The sequence below is a fragment of the Rhineura floridana genome, chromosome 11 (genome assembly GCF_030035675.1).
Source record: "Rhineura floridana isolate rRhiFlo1 chromosome 11, rRhiFlo1.hap2, whole genome shotgun sequence".
Classification (NCBI taxonomy): domain Eukaryota; kingdom Metazoa; phylum Chordata; class Lepidosauria; order Squamata; family Rhineuridae; genus Rhineura; species Rhineura floridana.
The window spans coordinates 3,745,793-3,766,023 of record NC_084490.1 but is presented as its reverse complement, the minus strand read 5'-3'; the positions used below and the strand labels follow the sequence as shown (position 1 = coordinate 3,766,023).

The following is a 20,231-nucleotide window of genomic DNA, read 5'->3' as shown; positions in this document are numbered from 1 at the left end:
GGGAAGAGGTTTCAGACCCTTGGCCTCTCAATTGTGGTGTGCCAGAGGGCTCTATCCTCTCTCCCATGCTATTTAACATATATATGAAACCGCTGGGGACAATCATCAGGAGATTTGGGCTGCAGTGTCATCAATATGCGGATGACACTCAGCTCTATCTCTCGTTTAAATCTTCACCAGAGTCGGCTGTGGAGACCTTGTCCAAGTGCCTGGAATCCGTGAGTGGATGGATGGGAAGGAACAAGCTGAAGCTGAATCCTGATAAGACCGAGGTACTACTTGTGGGGGACAAAGGAAGGTTGGGCGATATTGACCTGAAGTTCAGTGGGGTGAGTCTACCCCTGAAGGACCAGGTCCGCAGCCTTGGGGTTGTGCTTGATTCCAGGCTGTCCATGGAGGCTCAGATTTCGGCAGTGAGCCGGGCAGCCTGGTATCAACTACACCTCATACGAAGGCTGCAACCCTACCTTCCTGATCACCAGCTCCCACAAGTGGTACACGCCCTGGTCACCTCTCGTTTGGACTACTATAATGCGCTCTACGTGGGGTTACCCTTGAAAACAGTCCGGAAATTACAACTGATACAAAATGCGGCGGCTCGACTACTTACGAACAGTCGCCGCCGAGATCACATCACACCAGTGTTGTTTGACCTACACTGGCTACCAGTTGTTTTCCGAGCCCAATTCAAGGTGTTGGTATTGACCTTTAAATCCCTACACGGTTTCGGCCCAGTTTATCTCACGGAGCGCCTTCAACGCCACCGATTATGCCGCCCGACAAGATCGGCCACACAGGGCCTTCTCTCAATCCCGCCAACAAAAACAGCCAGATTGGCGGGTACTAGAGAGAGGGCATTCTCAGTAGCGGCCCCCACTCTTTGGAACTCCCTCCCACAAGATCTCCGGCACGCCTCTTCCCTAAATGTATTTCGGAAAGCCTTAAAGACCTGGCTCTTTCAACAGGCCTTCGGGGTTTCTGGGGAGGGTTAACTGCTATAACTGTAATGCCTCCTGCCCTCTTTTAATACTGTTGTTGCAGATTTATTGATTTTACACTGTTTTATATTGTATCACTGTATTTTATTAATTGTATTTTAATGATTTTGTACGTCGCCTAGAGTGGCCATTGGCCAGATAGGCGACACAGAAATTAAATGTATTATTATTATTTATTATTATTATTTATTATTATTATTAGCCTTCTTCTGATTTCTTGACTATTGTCTCCATTTTGGTTAAATGTCCAATGTCCTCAATGTCCTCACTGTCCACTGTAAAGTTGCATAAATCTTCTGTTGTCTGAATTTGAAATTATTACATTCAAATGAACCTGCACTATGAGCTACACATCAGTGTTTTACATTACTTCCATATTTTACATCAATTTACATCCATTTCCTTTATTAATTTTCTTAAAAATGTATTTTGCTGTCTGTTTTCACCAAAGTTTCCAGAAGCAGCACTGGGTGTCCAAACTGAATATATCCTTTTAAACTTTTTGCCTTATCACACACTGATGCACCAGAAACTCATCCCCTCCTCTCCACTGTGTAAATAGTTAGGTACAGGAAAGAAAGAGTTAAACAGCAATGTGTTTGTCCCTTCCAATGAACACATAGTCACTCCTGCCTGTCTCCAATGGAATTCCTTCATGTGGAGAATGAAGGCGGGGCCTCTGGCCTACTCCAAAATTAACCCTTGCTCTACCACACTACCCTTCTGCTATTCTGAACGCAAATCACACCCTCCACAGGCTTACTGTACCGGAGAAGCTCTTAGTGGCTCTCTCTCTTTTTTTCTCTCCTAGAAGATGGCCAATTACGCGTCGTCTTTCACGTGGCCACCAATCATCTTTCACCTCCGTCTCTTAATGAGGTCTGAAATCAGAGAGATAGAAAAAGAGAAGACATGGATTAGTCTTGCAAGACCGTTTTGTCTCTCTGCTGGAGTGATAAAAGTATGATTCGGCCTATGTGCTCTCAGGGAGGGCTGGTTTTGCAAGGGGGGGTGACAGTTTGTGGGTGGCAGATGGATTATGCTGACCTTTCCTGCAACCCTGAGGCATGTTGTGTGGGAGATCTCATCTGCTGGAAACCATATTAGACCATTGATTTGCATTGCCCTTTCTTGAACGTTATTCACTTTTAGAACCATCGAACAACTCTGACAGATGTTTGCCATTGTTTGTTTTGTAAGGAATTTCCCTGTTCCTATGACTGAAATATGCTTTAAACTGTTTTTAATTTTTTATTTTAAATTGTTGCAACTGGCCCTGGGACCAGATGATGAACAGTGGATGATGATGATGATAATTGTTGTAGTTAAATATAATCATCATCATCATCATCATCATCCCTCATTGGCTTCATGTTGATTATTTAACATACATTTTCCAGAGGGGTAGCCTGTTTCCATCTCTTTCAGCAAAAACAACAAAGAGTCTGATGGCACCTTAGCTTAGAGACTAACCATTTTATTATGATTTATTTATTGTTTATTCAATTTCCCTCCCTACCAAAGGAGCCCAGGGCAGCAAACACATATATTTAAAAACTATTTTTAAAAAAGCATTATAGAAACAGTTAACAGTTAAAAACATTTTATAAACAGGGGCAGGGTTGTATTCAATGCTAGGCCTATTCCACCTACACTCACTAAAGTTAATAACTTAGCATCATTAATTTCAATGGGGCTACTCTGAGTAGAATTTGGTTGAATAGTTTATCCTTGGCCATAGCTCAGCAGCAGAGCATCTGCTTTGCATGCAGAATGTCGCAGGTTCAATCCAGGGCTGTGGAGTCGGAGTCGTGGAGTCGGAAGCAATTTTGGGTGGAGTCGGACAGTAGAAAAATAGAGGAGTCGGAGTCGAAGGTTTGGCGTACCGACTCCACAGCCCTAGTTCAATCCCCGGCATCTCCAGGTGGCGCTGGGAGAGGCTCCCTGTCTGAAACTCTGGAGAGCCGCTGTCAGTCAATGTAGACAGTGGTGAGGTAGATGGACCAATGGTTTGACTCAATATAACGCAGCTTGCTTGCTAAGCTATGAATACAGCGCGCAATCATGGCACAAGCAGTTGTTTGTGTTATTGACAACTGTTTTTAATTACATAATAATCGTTTTTCTGTGCTTCTTTGCATTTAATTTTCTCTGACCTCCCTATTTACAAAAAGTGTGTGTGTGTGTGTGTGTGTGTGTGTGTGTGTGTGTGTGTGTGTGTGAACGTAATTGTGATTAACAAAACAAGGTGGCAGTTATAGAGCTTTGAGGATGGAATGCTCAGAGGGGCTTCATTTGCAGAAGCTAAGTAGTGGTGGTACTGTCCTCCAGGTTCATATATATTTTTAGGTGATTAACAGAATCTTTATAGTGATCCAGAGCAAGTTTGAGTGAAGTTCTGTTTGTTGCTTTCAAAACTGTCATATATATATATGCACACCTGATAACTCAGTGTAACACATCTTGCATCGGATGATGGGGACCATAGTCCTCAAAAAAGCCTGTCATAACAAATATGTTAAGTCTTTAAGGAGCCACAAGAGGGAAGCTCGGAGGATGGCAACAAGGGAGAGGGCCTTCTCAGTGGCGGCCCCCAAATTATGGAATGATCTTTCTGTGGAGGTGTGCCTGGCACCAACATTGTTATCTTTTTGGAGCCAGGTCAAGACTTTCCTCTTCTCCCAGGCATTTTAGCAAGTGTTTTTAAATTTGTATATTTGTTTTTAATTATTTTAATTGTTGTAAACTGCCCAGAGAGCTTAGGCTATGGGGAAGTATATAAATGCAATACAGTAGGGCCTCCGCTTTCCAGCGGCTTTCAATTAGGGGAAATTCCCCGTTTTAAAGCCGATTTTGCGGCTTTTCGGCATTTTTGCGTCATTTTCGCACGACGCAACCCATTATAGTCAATGGGTTCCGCTTTACGGCAGGGGCCTGCTCCCTAACCCGCCGTATGAGCGGGGCCCTACTGTAAATAATAAATAAATAAGAAGACGACGACTCCTCCTGGGTATATGCACTGATATTGACCAGTTAATCGTATTATTAACACAAATTGCCAGGCTGCTGTATAAGCGGCAATTACTGTTTGCTTTGTTATTTTAAAGTGCAAGGATAAGAGGGATAAGAAAGGTCTTTCTTCTCCTTAAGCACCTGTATGTAGTGGCTGAACTGATTTTCAACATGGCTATTTGATTATTTCAGGTGATTTAGGCACAGTGTGGTAGGAGCAGAGTGGAAGGTCCCAGGTGCAATTCCCCCAGAATCTCCAGGGAGGGCTGAGAAAGATTTCCTGGTTGACAACCTGGAGAGCCATTGCCAGTCACAGTAGGCTGGGGCTGATGGGAATTGTAGTCCAAACCATCTGGAGGGCACCATGCTAGGGAAGGGGTGTTGGGAAGCAGTATGGAGCTAAACTGGAGCCAGATTGGTAACAGGGACCACACGGTCTGAACATATAAAACCGACTGTGGCCCGCTTGCATTGGCTGCCTGTATGTTTCCGAGCTTGATTCAAGGTGCTGGTTTTAACCTATAAAGCCTTACACAGCTTGGGACCACAACATCTGATGGACCACCTCTCCCGATACGAACCCACCCATACACTACGCTCCATATCCAAAGCCCTCATCCAAGGCCCTCCTCCGGGTGCCTACTCCGAGGGAAGCTCGGAGGCTGGCAACAAGGGAGAGGGCCTTCTCAGTGGTGGCCCCCAAATTATGGAATGATCTATTTGACAAGGTGCGCCTGGTGCCAACACTGTTATCTTTTCAGTGCCAGGTCAAGACTTTCCTCTTCTCCCAGGCATTTTAGCATGTGTTTTTAAATTGTTTTACATTTTTAAATTGTTTTTAAAAGATGTGTTTTAAATTTGTATATTTGTTTTAACATTTTTAGTTACTGTAAACGGCCCAGAGAGCTTTGGCTATGGGGCAGTATATAAATACAATAAATAAATAAATATAAATAAATAAATGGACCAGTGGTCTAACCCAGTATAAGGCAGCTTCCTAGATACAGTCCATCAAACCCCTGGGAAAAAGATAAGTCTCCACCCGGCACCAAAAAGATGTCAATGAAGGTGCCAGGCGGACCTTGCTGGGGACAGCATTCCACAGATGGGCAGTCACATCTCTCTCTCAGGTATAAAAGTACGGAGAGGTGTGTCTTCAGCATATGATGAGAGCTATACAATGAAGGTGCAATGATGCGCCGTTGTGGGGAGGGAGTTCCACCGCTTAGAGGCTGCCACAGAGAATGTTCCCCCTCCCAGGCTGACCCCCCCCTGAACTTCTAAGGGTGGCCAAACACCAAGAGAGCCCCCTCTGGCCATCTTTACACCCAAGAGGGTCTGGAGGGAAGGAGGCAGTGTCTCCAATGTGAGGGACTTAAGTCCTTTTGTGCTTTAAAAACACTAACATGAAGCACTTTGAATTGGGCCCAGAAACGAAGTGGCAACCAGTGACAGGGCTGTTGCGAGCCACCGTTATCCTCCATCTGCAAAAATGGAGTGTGTGAAAATAATATCAGGCAGTTTTACTTCTCCCTGCCTGGTGCAAGAAGCATTGGCAAGGTTCAGTGGTTACATAAAAAACCAACAGAAAACCCTGACATTCACACCCCAATACAAGTTGCCCCTAGTCTGAAGGAACAGAAAGTCTCCTTCTGCTTTGTAGGCGAGAGTGTGGGTGTACTGGGGGGGAGGGAGAGAGAGACAGAGGGGCTGGAGATGCTGCTGTCTAGTTTCCCATCCAATAAAGCCCCGAGTCTTCTATGAGCAGCTATCACTGTCACGCCTCTAGCTTAAAAAAAGAAGAAAAAGACACCCAGGAAATCCGGTTTTGAAACAAAAGAACTGCCAGACGAGGACTTTCCCCCCCTTGCCTCAGACTCTGTAGTTATTTTCTTTTTGAGAGGGAGAGAGAGGGGTAGGGGGCGGAGGTTGCTCATTCGGAGAATGCACCGTTGCTCTGAAGAGCCCTGTTTCCAGGTGTGAACTCTGGTTACTGAGCAGCTAAGGGGAAAACATTCTGCATAGGCCCATGGTTAGCGCTGCTCCTCTGCACTGGTAGAAAGCCGGAAGACTGAACAGAAAAAGAGAAACCAAGACTAAAGTTGCCTTATTTAAGGCGTCTGATGCATAGTCTGGATTTATTTCTTCTCTCCCCGCTCCCCATACACACACATCCCAAAATAATCTGCCCCTAACCACAGCAATGAAAAAATGCCTGCAGGCCTTGGTTTTGGCCGAGCACAGCCTCTGCAAAAAATGAACTCCAGGCAACTTTTTCCCACGCTTATAGAGGCCACCGAAGGAGGGAAACAGTGGCTCTCTGTAGTCACCCCCACCAGTGCCTCTGACTCACTAGTCACTGCTCAGACAATTCCTTTCCTCCCCCCCGTCTCCAAAGCATGTCTGAGTCTACGTCCTGCCACAAGCCTGAGCCAAACGCACCAGCCCACCCACCCCTGGCCAGCCCCCGCTGCCACCAGTGTGGTCAGAGCTGCCTTGCCCTTCCTACCGTGGGCGTGAGCCAGACAGTGTCTCCCTGAGTCCACCCACTTCACAGGAGGGTGCTGAAGCAGTCCAGAGAGAGGGGATGGGAAATGGGACGGGCGACTGACACCCAAGCGGCCTCCCCCAAACATGGCTGCACTTAGGACCCCCCCCCTCCCCGCTATGTTGCTGTGGGATCAAAGTGCCCTCCTCCCAACCTTTAACTTTGGACAGGGAGAGCGGGCGGAAATTTATGTTCGGACCAATTAGCAATCCAAAAGCCAAAGACCACTGCTATTTCTGGAAGAGCCGAGAGCTAAGTTTGGCTCAAGGCAGGGCGGTGGCGGCTGCAGCAGCTGCACTGGAGCAAGTAAGGCCGGGTGGGGGGTGCAGAGGACAGGGGGAGAAACCTCCTGTACAAATTCTTGGCTTGCCAAATGTGACTGAGCTGGGGGCGGGGAAGAGGGAGAACGTGCCCCAGTGGGAATCAGTCTCCTTGCCATAGATATGCGGGTGTGAGAGAAAGTTAAGTCCCAGTGTTGAATGTACCAACTTCAAAACCACAGCACAAGCCAGCAACACGCAAATGGCATGCTACACGCCAAGACCATGGCAAGGGTGCCCCCCCCCACTTTCCCACTTTGGCTGGATGCTCAGGAATTAAGTCGGGGCCAGTGTCGCAAATGAGACTGCAAGGGGCACAGCGCCGTCGGCTAACAAAAGCCCAGAGGCAAGTTAGATAACTTAAAGGTATGGAGAGGGCGCGTGCTAATAATATGTCACAGACAGACACTCCTCTGACACAGATAACCTCAGGAAAAGTTACAACATCCGTGAGGTGTGTTTTATCAACATTTGCATCACCCAGGATGCACTTGGTGTAAAAAAAAAAAAACCAAAAACCCAAAGATGTACTCTATACCATTATTCTTACATGCTATATTAAGACATCCAGATGCAGCCACATGGAGAAAATACCTTCCTCACCACATAGCCCTGGCACGTATATGCCACATATATGTACAAGGTCCAAATGTGAGGTGTTATCCTGGAGCCACAGGGTCCTAAAGCCCTTCATATGCTCTGCTCACACAACCCACATACTAACTTCACAGAGCTGTTCTGAACTCCGAATCAGTACATGCCGAAAACAGGGCATCCGCGCCTCTTACATTCACAGATGCGCTATTTCCACATTCCTTGCACATCCACGCTCCTGTGAGCTCTTTATCACCAGCTAAGACAAGCGCACACCACATTCTCTCCCCTTCATACAATTGCCACAAGCCCCGTTATGCACAGGGCATGTCCCCCACCTCCATCCCATGCCCTGGCCCTATCATGCATCTCTCTGCTCCCTCAGATCCAGGGGTGGGGGAGGAAAACAAGCTTCAAGGGACGCCAGACACACCTTCCAGTATCGATATCCAGGTTCTGGGCCACTATGCCAACTGGGGCATACCAGGCTTCACCATCTCTTGCTGGCTTCCCATGGCCAGGTTAAAATGTGGCTGTACTGGAAAGGAATCTCAGCTGACTCTTTGTTGACAATTCCAAATTCCAGTTCCATGGAATCCTCCCTGCTTGTATCAGGATGACTCTTGGCTGCCTCTAGCTTATTTTGTGTGTGTTTATTTTCAGTTTCGTAGATTGTTTGGGGGGTTTGTGTGTGTGTGTGTGGTCATAGATGGTTTGATGTGCCTTTTTTTTCCCCAGCAGCCAAGAATGCAGTATATGCATTCTAAAATAAAATAAACTAATAAGGGAGGATTTCAGGCACACATGAATCTTCTCCCTGGACCAAACGAGACATGTGCTTTGTGTGTTCACAAACACAGGATCTCCTCCTGTGGTGCTACTTGGTGTACAATATTCGCAAAGCTGGATTTGGTAACGAATTCTGGGACAATCCACAAGTTCATCTCATCATCGAACAGGCTCCCACTCTTTACGTGCATTCGCAGCTGTTAGTGACACTGTAATTTTTTTTTTAACTGTGGCAAGAATTACGTAGTTATTTGTATACATTATATAAATATACAACAGCTTAAGGGACAATGGAGAAAAGTATGTAATTTTTCGGGAAAAATAAGCAAAACAAAGGTGAGAATCGGGAACTGCAATAACTAGCAGAACACAATTTATAGTGAATGGTAACTGGCTGCCCATTTGACATATAGAAAAACGGAATGGAATCAGATAGTGAATCCCATCCCTAGTTCCTACTGCCACAAAGTCTGGCTCTCCTCACGCACCCAGTTCCAAACATGTACAGCACATATTATTCACATACACACAGTCACAATGCCCAACCACAACACATGTAGTATACATGTTCAGAGAGGCATGACATTCTCATGTCCTGGCTGTACAGACACCTCACACCATCCATGTGCTTGTGATTCTGATGTGCCAGCCACCCACGTCAACCGCATGTCCTCTCTCTCTCTCTCTCTCTCTCTCTCTCTCACACACACACACACACACACACACAATCTCCAAGTTGCAATACACCGGGGCTATGCTGCTGCACTCTCCCCACACGCAGCCACATCCAAGCGCCCCAGTGATTTGCACACGCACAGACAGTCACTGTCTGTGAGAGTCTTCTACCACTGACATAGTCTCCCTGCTGTGGAGATTTTGGGCTAAGTCATGACTCAGGCATGAATGAGCCAAGAGGAAGCGATGGGAGCAAGTCCCAGCACAACGAGCGTAGGAGAGCAAGGCTGTCCCGTGTCAGGCGCACCCAGCCTCCAGCAATTGCACCCTCCCTTGGACGATAGAAGCGGCCAATCCCCACCCAGTTCAGCCAGGGTGCCAACATCAACGCCCCCGCAGCTCTGGGCCTGCACGTGTGGGTGTTAACGGCAGTAACTCAGCTGAAATGTCTCCCAGCCAGGCCAAGGGGGTGCGGCAGCTGCAACCCTGAGGCGCTCCATCCCCCTCCTCACTCACTGAAAGCCCATGTTGCATGATGGGGAAAATGGCAGGGACGTCACTCAGGGACTGTCCAGCCAGGGAGGAAGTGAAGCAGCTCATGTGAGTGGAGGAAGTAGGAGAGGGACAGGAAATGCTCCGCCCCCCCCTTAGCAAATCGTTTCCTGTGTAAGCAGCCATAGACAGACAGCCCAGGAGAGGAAAATGGGTGGCCCAACTCCAGCAGAGAGCAGCGGCACACAGACACCTATCTGTGGCTAGAATTTTCTTTAAAAAATGAATACCAAAAAGGGCCAGACATACATACACACAAAACGCACAAGTGCGCTTGGTCCCTTGCTCCTACACACATAGGTGGGCGCTCAAGGGCATCACAGTCCTGCTCTGTCGCCAGCCACACTCCCAACAGCCTCTCATGACCGCCCACCCACCCTGCCACGCACACAGAATTCTGGGTAAGGAGATGAGGTGATCTTCCTTCCCAGTGCATGCGCACCAGCCACCCCCGAATGGCAAACCGATGATGCGCAGGGGATCTCCGCCACTCCCACGCCGCCAGGAAGGGTAATGACGGTGCCCGGGGGCGGCTGCCCAGAAGGCGGTGAGGCAGAAAGGGTCGTGCCGTCAGCCTGACCCAAAATGTCCCGAAGGACGTGCCGCAAGGTGGCAACAGTCCCCCCCCCTTGTGGCGGGTATCATGGATCAATGCCCCATTTGGCCGGGTTAGAAGTTTTCTCCTGTATCAGCGATGGGGCTGCAGGATCCCCCCGCCCACCTACCCCTACTGAGCTGGGGTTTGGGGGGAATCATCCTTTCAGTTTCCTCGACGTGACCACATTCTCCGAAACAGAGATTGCTCCTTGAGTTAAACGGATTTACGAGAAAAGGGAAGAGGACGCAAACACGCACAGACCACAAAGGAAGCAGGCAACTCTCAAGAGCGTGTGCATCATGGGTGAGTGTGTGAAAACACAGGGGGTTCCAATAACAAGGAGAAGGAAGAGCCAGCAGGAAGCGAGGGGGAATGGGTATCACAGAAGGTGTGCAAGACGAGAGAGCGAGAGAGGCATGGGTGAAAGGGAGCACATGAGGGAATACTCAAGGAAAGTGGGTACAGGGCATGGCGAGGTGCCGTGCATCCCACGGCAAGGGAAAACTCCATTCAAAAATGGTGCAATGGTGAGAGAAACAGACATTTTGCACACAAGATTAAGTAAAATGGTGCTGTGAGACCAGGCCATCCTGGTGCCCTTCAAATGTTTTGGACAACAGCTCCGATCAGCAGATGGGATCAGCTGCCAACCAAAATCATCTGGAGGTTGGCTAAGGCTGCCGCAGTCAGAAAGTACAGGAGGAAATATGGAGGCCCGCACAGCTTCAGCTTTTGCAAACCTGGTGGCCTCCTGCAGCTTTGGGCCAACGGCCTACGATGATCGGAGTCCAAGAATATCTGGAGGGCACCAGATTGGCGAAGGATGGAAGCGTAACGTGGATGAAAAGACCTAGAGAGAACGTGGGGGTGGATTCTGAGCGATACAAAAGGTGCATGGGAGCCCAGCACAAGGGCACAAGTACAAGCATGACCGCAAACACACAGGGAGTCACAAAAGGACATGGGGCCAGGGGGGCAGCCCATCGTTGCCCAATATCAGCAATGTGGAACTTCTGGCCTGCCATTATCCCTGACCACCGGCCATGCTGGGTGATGGGAGCTGGAGCCTGAAGAACATTTGGAGGGCCAAAGGTCGCCCATCCATGCCCTTCGTGCCTTGTATGGGCCACGTGTGGCCACGGCTACCATCTCTCCAGGGGGATCACATGACAAATGAAACTCTCTGATCCACATCCGCCCTCTACTGGAGACATGCGGAGCACGTGGAGTCACTGGTGGTGATGGGGAATTCAACAGCGGGGCCTGGGTTGGCCAGGCAGCAATAAATGGGGCTCCCTGCCTGAAAGTGTGTGCGTCCCTAGCATGCCCCACTGATAAAAGATTCCTGGGGACTAAAACCACCCCAAATGCATAAGCAAGCCCAAATAAACATGCATGCAAGGGAGGTACACAGAGATTCAGGTGCCACAAATGGCCACGTGCTCCTAATATATAGAAACACACAACATTGCACATGGAAAATGCCACACGCACACAAGCTGCCCGCTCATGCACATATAAGCAAGCACATGCACAGAGCAATGTGTATAAGCAGCAAGACAGAGGGACACAGGGACCTGCCTTGTACTGACTCAGACTCTTGGGGTCTATCTAGCTCAGTACTGGCTACACCGACTGGCAGCAGCTGTCCAGAGGGTCCCTCCCTGGAGATGCTGCTGGTGGCAGAAGGGGGGGGGACTGAACCTGGGACCTTCGGCATGCAAGACAGATGCTCTACCATTGACCTACAGCCTTCTCCATATCAGGAAAGAGTCTCCATTTGTTTCCACCCAGTTCTGGTAGCGGCTGTTATCCTGAAAAGAGCCCTGTGTTTCTGTGTGTGCGCATGCATGTGTGCATGAGCGCATGCAGACACAGAGGAACTTCCATCTCATTGCTGGACTCATCCCCCAGTGGAGGAGATAAGTGTTGGGTGGGGGAGGCAGGGCGCTCACAGAGGAATGCGTGGGAAGCCCCAGGAGGTCAGGAGAGCGTGGAGTAACCAGCCCGTTTCTGGGATGTGGGTTTCAGAGCCTCTTTGTAAGGGATGGGTTGCGCATTTGTGTGTGCGTGCGCGTGTGTATGTGATTCATTAGACACAATGAACGGGTCTCCCACACATTCACACACACAGGAGGGTGAGAACAGCTGTGTCAGCGCTGAGTCAGCACCAGCAAGGCTGCTACTTCTTTTTCCTCCTCTCTCTCTCCCCCCCCCCCAAATATCAAGTCCTGGAAACCACTCAGAAGGGAGGAGGGTGGAGAGTTAATTCAGCTCATCCCCTTAATGTCACCACACACCACGAGAGAGAGGCACAAAACACCACATGCTCACAGTGATGTACAGAGGGGCCCACACTCCTTCCCCTCAAAGACAGACACCCAGGGCCTTCTTCCACTCACCCCCACCCCATAATACTAAATGAACACACAGGCAGGGTAACCCCACACACGCACAAAGTGGCTCACTCCTCACACACAGCAATCCAAAAGAAACACATGTGGCGGCGACAGACACACGTAATATCTAGCGTGCCTTATGTGTGGGAGCAAAACACCCACACAGGCGCACACCATTTCCACAGCATTAGGGTGATGGCATGACAACAGAAGCCTACGGCTTCCTTGCACCCACCACCAGCTAACAAAACAACATGCCCTCCTCCTCTTTTCATGGAGAAAGACCGGCAATGCCAGGACACACACTTTGACACAAACACAGCCACAGACTGACTGGCACAAGTTGCCTCCTCTCACAACAGCTACATTCGCAAACACACAGCACAGCTGGCTGGGAGGCTCCTGAAGATGCTGACTGTGATTTATTGCATTTACATCCCAGCTTTCCTCCAAGGAGCTCAAGGTGGCCCACATGGTTCTCCCCCTCCTCATTTAATTCCACAACAACCCTATGAGGTAGGTTAGGCTGAGAGACCATGACTGCTCCAAGGTCGCACTCTGAATTTCATGGCTGAGTTGGGATCTGAACCTGGGTCTCTCAGGTCCTAGTCCAACACTTTAACCGCTACACCACACTGCCTCTCCCCACATATCACCCACCCCAATACATGCGCAATACATAAACAGATTCAGCAGAAAAATGCACACTGGTTGCACGTGCACAGTATCAGGGGGGGGTGCACATGGACAACAGACTCACAGTGAGTCTGAGTTGTCCTATAGGTGTCATGTCTTCGCCTCCTTTCCAGTCACACAAATACATCACTTGCAAGAAGCGCATGTTTTCTGTGTGTGTGGGCTGGGCTTTGGGGGAGTGGGTGGGAAGGAAGGACCAAATCACACAGCTACGCCTTCCCCAGAAGGGAATTCAGCTGATTGCATTGGAGGAAACCCCCGTTGGCATTTCTTGGGCTAACGAAACACAACACAGGGCTGGGAAATCCCTCTTTCTCACAGGTACACAACTTGGGAATCCCAGAGAGAACCAGATTTCTAAAGGTTCCACACCTCACGGCTCAATTGCCTTCCCCATAACCCACTTCTGCTCATTCCCATCCACTTTCCTAGACAGGTGACAGGAGAGCGCAAAGGTGGAAACACCCAGGACACACGGGGGGGCCCTCCCCATTCTTTGGAGGGCTTCTTATTGTGGGGGGGAGGGGAAGAAAGATGTGCAGAAACTGCCCCCAAGGAACACACACAATAACACAATAGCAAAACTCACCTGGCAGACGACATACACGGGAAACAAACCAGGCGTCTTACACCTTGAGAGACAAACTTTAAGCCAGCCTTCTTCAACCTTGTGCCATCCAGATGTTTTGGATATAATTCCCATTAGCCTCGTGGGCTGGCTGGGGCTGATGGGAATTGTAGTCCAAAACATCAAGAGGGCACCAGGTTGGGGAAGACTGCTTTAGATACAGAAATATCAAAAATATGAATGTATCTGGCTTGCATGCATGCGCGCACACCCTTCCATGAAGTGTACAGAGGGGAGACCAGGCAGAATGGGGGGGCTGGGGGGGAGTTACAACAGAGGCAGTGAAGCTCACGGGGGGGGGAGACTGCACTCTAACAAATGCAGAATTTCAGCACAACTGGGCCCTTGCACAAGATTACAAGACTGAGAGCAGAAGTGAGTCAACTCCTCCTGAAAGTATCGCAATCCATGAAGAGAGCAAGGCACACACACAAGCTCTTGAAGTTTACCCTCAAACTACCCCTTTAAGTTTACCCTCAAACAGAAAGGCATCTGGCTTGACAGTGGAGAGGCCAACACAGCCAGAACTTCTATACCACTTTAAGAACAATTATGTAAGAGGGAACATGAACTATCAGCAGCCACATGGCAAAGAGGCACACTCAAAATAAACGCAAGGGACTCATAGACACCTGAGAGAGGGCAGCAGGTTCAAGCGGGAAGAGGAGCCGGTGAGAGTGTCTGAGGAGCACCGCTGCGCATGTCATGTGCCAGACTCAGAGAGCAAGTTAAGAGACTCTCGGGCTCCCTCTCTCACACACAGACACACACACGCGCACACAACATTTCTCCGTCCACAGGGAAAGAAATCACAAATGCCATACACACCGAGGAACCATACAGACCCCTCCACACACACACACCCTTAGACCCCAGCCTCACACAAACAGCCTGGCCTTACCTCAGACACGAGAGAGGGGTGGCCCGCTCAAAGAGGCCTCTGTGGTCCCCAAGGGGTACGAAGAAGAAGAAGAAGAAGCATTTACCGGCACACACAGCTGAGCGCGAAGGGGACAATGTGTACAACTTCTGTGCCTCCTTCCTGGCCCGCCTGCTGGTGTGTCCTGCCCTCTCCCCACACACATACACACACACATACACACACCCCGTGTGGGGTTCGGGGTCCCTGCCAAGTCAGCAGAGCGAGTGTGGGGGGTGAATTCCGGCCACAAGTGACTCAGCCCCCCTCCCTCCCCCGGGGAACTTGTCCTGGTTTAAAGGGCTGGAATGACATCATCACTCCCCTCTCGTTCCCTCCTCCACTCCCCCACCCAGGCAGCAGCGCCCCGCCTGGGAATCCCAGGCAAGGTTGCCTCCCCCTTATAGCCTCAGCTGGCTTGCCTCCTCCTTCCCCACAACTCATGCTGAGGAAACGCAAGCACGACGAAGGGGGGGGGGGAAACCCCAAGACAGTCATACTGGCCAGAAGCTAATGGGCTGAATGCGCCCCACAACAATGGTAGGTACATGCAACTCTGCACATGGACAAAGGTGTACACACACACATCCCTGTGATGCACACATGCACAGAGCTCTCATTCATCCGAGGGCAGACTGTGCAATTCCATGCGCGCGCACGCAACTCAACAGGAAGAAAAGGAAGCGGCAAACTCGGAAGAGCCAAGGTCACACACACTGGCTTACACGCGTCTGTGCAAAGACCCGAGGAAGGAAGAAAAGAACTGCTGCAAATGGAGAAGTCGTTCGACTGGTGTCATAGGACGGCATTTCACAGCTCCCCGGATAGGCTCGCACATCATGCACATTCAGCAACACAACAATCCTGGACGACAGAACCGTCCCTCGCCGACCCGCCCGCCGGCCGCCTTGGGGGAAGGCCCTGACCCCTGCCTCATCCCAGCCTCCCCCTCCAGTTCCAGGAGGCAGGACAGGCTGCCTAAACGGCTGCCTCAGCCTGAAGGGAGCATGAGCTGGAAGTGGCCCCCTCCTAGCTCTTTTCTCTCTCTTCCACCCTCCTTCCCACTCCAGTGAGAAACTGGTAGCAGGGCTTCAAAAACAACGGTGAGGCAAATTCTTTAAAAGAAACGAAACGAAACAAAAAGCCACGATCGTGCAGGCAAGCGCCAAGATCGAGTGCCAGTTCCTGTCGCGTCATCCGCTGAAGCTGTAACCTTTTCCCTCCTGGATTTGAGAGAGTTTCTCAGGGGATTCTGAGGTGCAGAGAAAGTTCCAGACTTCACAGCAGCGCCCAGACACTGGGAGCTCACATTTACGCCCAGTGTGTGTGTGTGTGCGCGCATAAAGAGGCCTCCGCCAGAGCTCCGCATCGTACAGGCCAGAAAGGTAAACAAACTGGGTATGCAATCAATCCCACAATGCCACTGGGCACCCAAGCGTTGCCCGGCAGCACAGGGCCCTACCAGGAGAGGACACATGTACAACTGCGGGGCGCTCCCTCGCACAACCAGGGTGCCTGAGCTGCAGCCACATTCACATGTTTGGCGGTGGTGCATAAGCCACACACAAACTGCACACAATAATAAGCAAGGAGGAAAAACACAAAGAAAGTCAGAGTGAGACAATGACTCCACACACACACACACACAATGTGTCCACTATGCACTACATCTCCACAGAGGCTGACTCACAGTCACACTCTCTTTAGGGACATGACAGTTTACCCCAAATATCTGCTTGAGCGAGGCTCTGCGTAGGGAATCATAATAATGCCACCAAGAGCCTTTCTGTAAGATACAGACCCCCACAGAACATGCTGAAAAAGATCATATGGGGTGTGTGGCCATGGAGAAATGGGGGGGGGACAGGAAGGGGCCGTGTCCGTGGGCCTAGCCAAACAGGCATCGTAAAAATGACAAAGGGGAGTGTGGGGTTAACGGTTCACTCCAACAAGGAGCCTTTTAAGGTCACAGCGGCTGCTGCATTTGGGGGAGGCGCCATCCTTCTGGGGCAGTGTGTGAGTCACACTCGCTCTTTGTGGTTACGTAGAGAGAACCTCCCTCCACGTCCCGCCCCCGTTGCCCCCCCACATCTCGCACACCGTGCCCAGCTGCTAGGCCGGCAATGTGCCAGAGAGGAGGGGAATTGTGCCAAAGTGCAGGCTTGGCCCATCACAGCAGCAGAGGCTAGGGCCAGAAAGGAAACAGGACAGAGGGAGAATTGTCCTGCTTGTGCATGTGCGTCCTTGCAACATGCAGCTTTTGTGGGGGGTTTTCTCTAGCCATGCAAAACAAAAAGTGCAAAAGGTTTGTATACAAACACTTTTTACCTTCATATAGGGATGTAATGAGCATGGTTTCCACTGAATGGTATTCAATGCTAGTTCTACTCAAGAGTAGACATGACCAACTTGGGCTCATTTATTTCAGTGGGTCTACTCAGAGTAGGACTTAGTGGATTACAACTCACTGCCTTGCAACACAAAATGTGCTTCCTACAGAACCTCCTTCCTAATCAAGGGGGAAATTTCCTCAGCAGACTCCTGCCCAAAAACACACACATGCACAGAGATGCTGTTTTTTCTATCCCTGCCCTCCAAAAAGCACCCTTCTCAATAATCTATAACATGGGTTGGGGCAGAACCACAACTCTTCTCCCTCAAAACACAGCAAACCTCAAGGTCATCCCCCTCTTCTCCCCTTCCCAAATATATCCCCCCCAATGCTGATTTAAAACAAAACAAAACACTCCAAGAACCACTGAACCAACCATGAGGAAAACAGAATTATAACATACATATGTCATTCACAGGACACTGGAAATTCAAAATAGCATCTGACCCCGTTACTCACTTACCAAAGCAGGGGGGGTTCCCGTCGCAGCTCTCTCACTGGCCGATTCCCCCCACACAAACCGGACCCATGCGAGACGCGGCTGGTGTGGGGGGGAGGATACCACTACGCCCCCGCCATGTTGTGGAACCCAATCCTGTGGAAAAAGGGAGGGAGGGAAAAGTTAGAGGAGGGGGGCTTTGAATTAAGAGTCTGAAATTTCTTCCCTCCCCCCCTCCCACAATTCTCAGGGAACGATCAAATCCCACAGGGTGACACTCTATTCACACAGGACACACATTCCACTTGCCCCTTAAAAGAAAGAGGCCATCTGGTTCCCCCAGCTCGCACACACAACATCCTTGCATACCTCTGCAGACATGCCCCACCCCAGACACAGATGCATTTCTACGATGTGCAGAATTGCCTCCTCAGAAGAAGGCACTGCAATTCCATGTGGGGTGTACAAACGGAGACAGTCGTGCATCTACTATGGACGTACTAATATGGAAGTAATGTAAAACACTGATGTGTAGCTCATAGTGCAGGTTCATTTGAATGTAATAATTTCAAATTCAGACAACAGAAGATTTATGCAACTTTACAGAGGACAATGAGGACATTGAACTTCTCAAGGATTATCAATACCTTGGCACGGTCATTAACCAAAATGGAGACAATAGTCAAGAAATCAGAAGAAGGCTAGGACTGGGGAGGGCAGCAGTGAGAGAACTAGAAAAGGTCCTCAAATGCAAAGATGTATCACTGAACACCAAAGTCAGGATCATTCAGACCATGGTATTCCCGATCTCTATGTATGGATGTGAAAGTTGGGCAGTGAAAAAAGCGGATAAGAGAAAAATCAACGCATTTAAAACGTGGTGTTGGAGAAGAGCTTTGTGAATACCATGGACTTCAAAAAAGACCAATAATTGGGTGTTAGAACAAATTAAACCAGAACTATCACTAGAAGCTAAAATGATGAAACTGAGGTTCTCATACTTTGGACACACAATGAGAAGACATGATTCACTAGAAAAGCCAATAATGCTGGGGAAAACAGAAGGGAGTAGAAAAAGAGGAAGGCCAAACAAGAGATGGATTGATTCCATAAAGGAAGCCACAAACCTGAACTAACAAGATCTGAACAGGGTGGTTCATGACAGATGCTCTTGGAGGTCGCTGATTCATAGGGTCGCCGTAAGTCGTAGTCGACTTGGAGGCACATAACAACAACAACATACAGAGTGGGACCATTGCTCCATCCAGCTCAGTACCGTCGACACTGACTGGCAGGGTTTCAGGCAGGGAGCCTCCCCCAGCTCTACCTGGAGCTGCCGGGGGTCAAGCATAAGACCTTCTGCATGCCACGCAGGTGCTCAGCTGCTGAGCTATGGCCCTGCCCCACACAGCCCAGAAGCTGCCCCTCGTGCTGGATTTGCACCCCACTCATCTCGGCAGAGGATGCCCCTAAGCAAAGGCTGTGAGGCTCGCCATGTTATCAGCTCGGCCAAGGCAACAGCTGCAACTTATCTGAGCGCACCATGTATTTCCATGGCTGACTCCTCCCGAGAGGGGCACCACATGAAACCTGAGTCTTCCTGCAGACCCAATGTAGGGGGACCCCAATATTCACACACATCCCTCCTCAGTGGAAGCTATGCGCCAGGCCCTCGGCGGGGGGCAATGGGGTGGCGTCAAAGGGCTCAGAAGTCCTTCCTGCAGGAAAACTGACCCAGCTTGTCCTGCATTATTCTCGCCAGGGCTGGGCCAACACACCCTAAGCCAAAAAAACCACAGCCCCAGTGAACCTGCCCTGCCCTGCACCAGCTTAGTCACCAAAGTGTCAAAACTTTGAGAGAGAGGGAAATCCCAGAGGGGAGGTTGAATGGGAGACATGGAAGCAGGTGCCTGTGTGGCCCAGCGGGTGAGAGAGGCGGCTTTCAAGTCCAGCCTCTGTGACGCAGACTTCCTACCTAGGCAAGTGACACTCTCTCTCTCTCTCTCTCTCTCTGCCTCAGTTTCCCCTTTTCCTTCTACCTCAGGACCCCTCCAGATGTCCTTTACATCGTGCATTCGTGAAATCTTGCACTCAAATTAAACCAGAACTGTCACTAGAAGCTAAAAGGATGAAACTGAGGTTATCATACTTTGGACACATCATGAGAAGACATGATTCACTAGAAAAGATAATAATGCTGGGAAAAACAGAAGGGAGTAGAACAAGAAGAAGACCAAGCAAGAGATGGGTTGATTCCATAAAGGAAGCCACAGACCTGAACATACAAGATCTGAGCAGGGTGGTTCACGACAGATGCTCTTGGAGGTCATCATAAGTCGTAGTCGACTTAGAGGCACATAACAACAACAGTATAGGGGGGCAGTCATATGTAATCCCGCTTTCAAAACTCTTTGCACCTGCAAAAGTTTCCAGGACAGACATCCCGCTTCATTTCCAACTGGGGCATGTCCCGTAGGTTCCTGCTGCAATCCCGTAACTTTTCGCATAGCAAATGTTCTGGTTTATTTTTTTCTGTCCTGCTTTTGTGGTGTTATAGCACAAGAACGCCCTTCCAGACAGCAATAATAGGGAAACATTGGAGAAGCATCACAGAACTACTAATAAAGCAGAATAATGTGTGGATGCTCCAATATAAATGAACCACTAATGCG

The 20,231-nt window shown here is 49.6% G+C and overlaps 1 protein-coding gene across 20 annotated transcripts in view; it reads right to left on the bottom strand.

Annotated features, from left to right (window-relative positions):
* The window catches only part of KDM6B (lysine demethylase 6B), a 90,055-nt gene that overhangs the window by 40,209 nt on the left and 29,615 nt on the right, over nucleotides 1-20,231 (bottom strand). For 15 of the 20 annotated variants that reach the window (XM_061591161.1, XM_061591163.1, XM_061591147.1 and 12 more), the window contains 2 exons: nucleotides 17,584-17,715; nucleotides 1,767-1,879 (listed from right to left, as the gene is read on the bottom strand). The gene's annotated coding sequence lies outside the window, so the exon portion shown is untranslated. Of the gene's footprint in view, nucleotides 1-1,766; nucleotides 1,880-3,438; nucleotides 3,460-6,519; nucleotides 6,541-7,905; nucleotides 8,078-14,710; nucleotides 14,980-15,453; nucleotides 16,038-17,583; nucleotides 17,716-20,231 lie in introns of those variants that run through there. The other 5 variants (XM_061591154.1, XM_061591153.1, XM_061591155.1 and 2 more) reach the window with 5 other exon arrangements.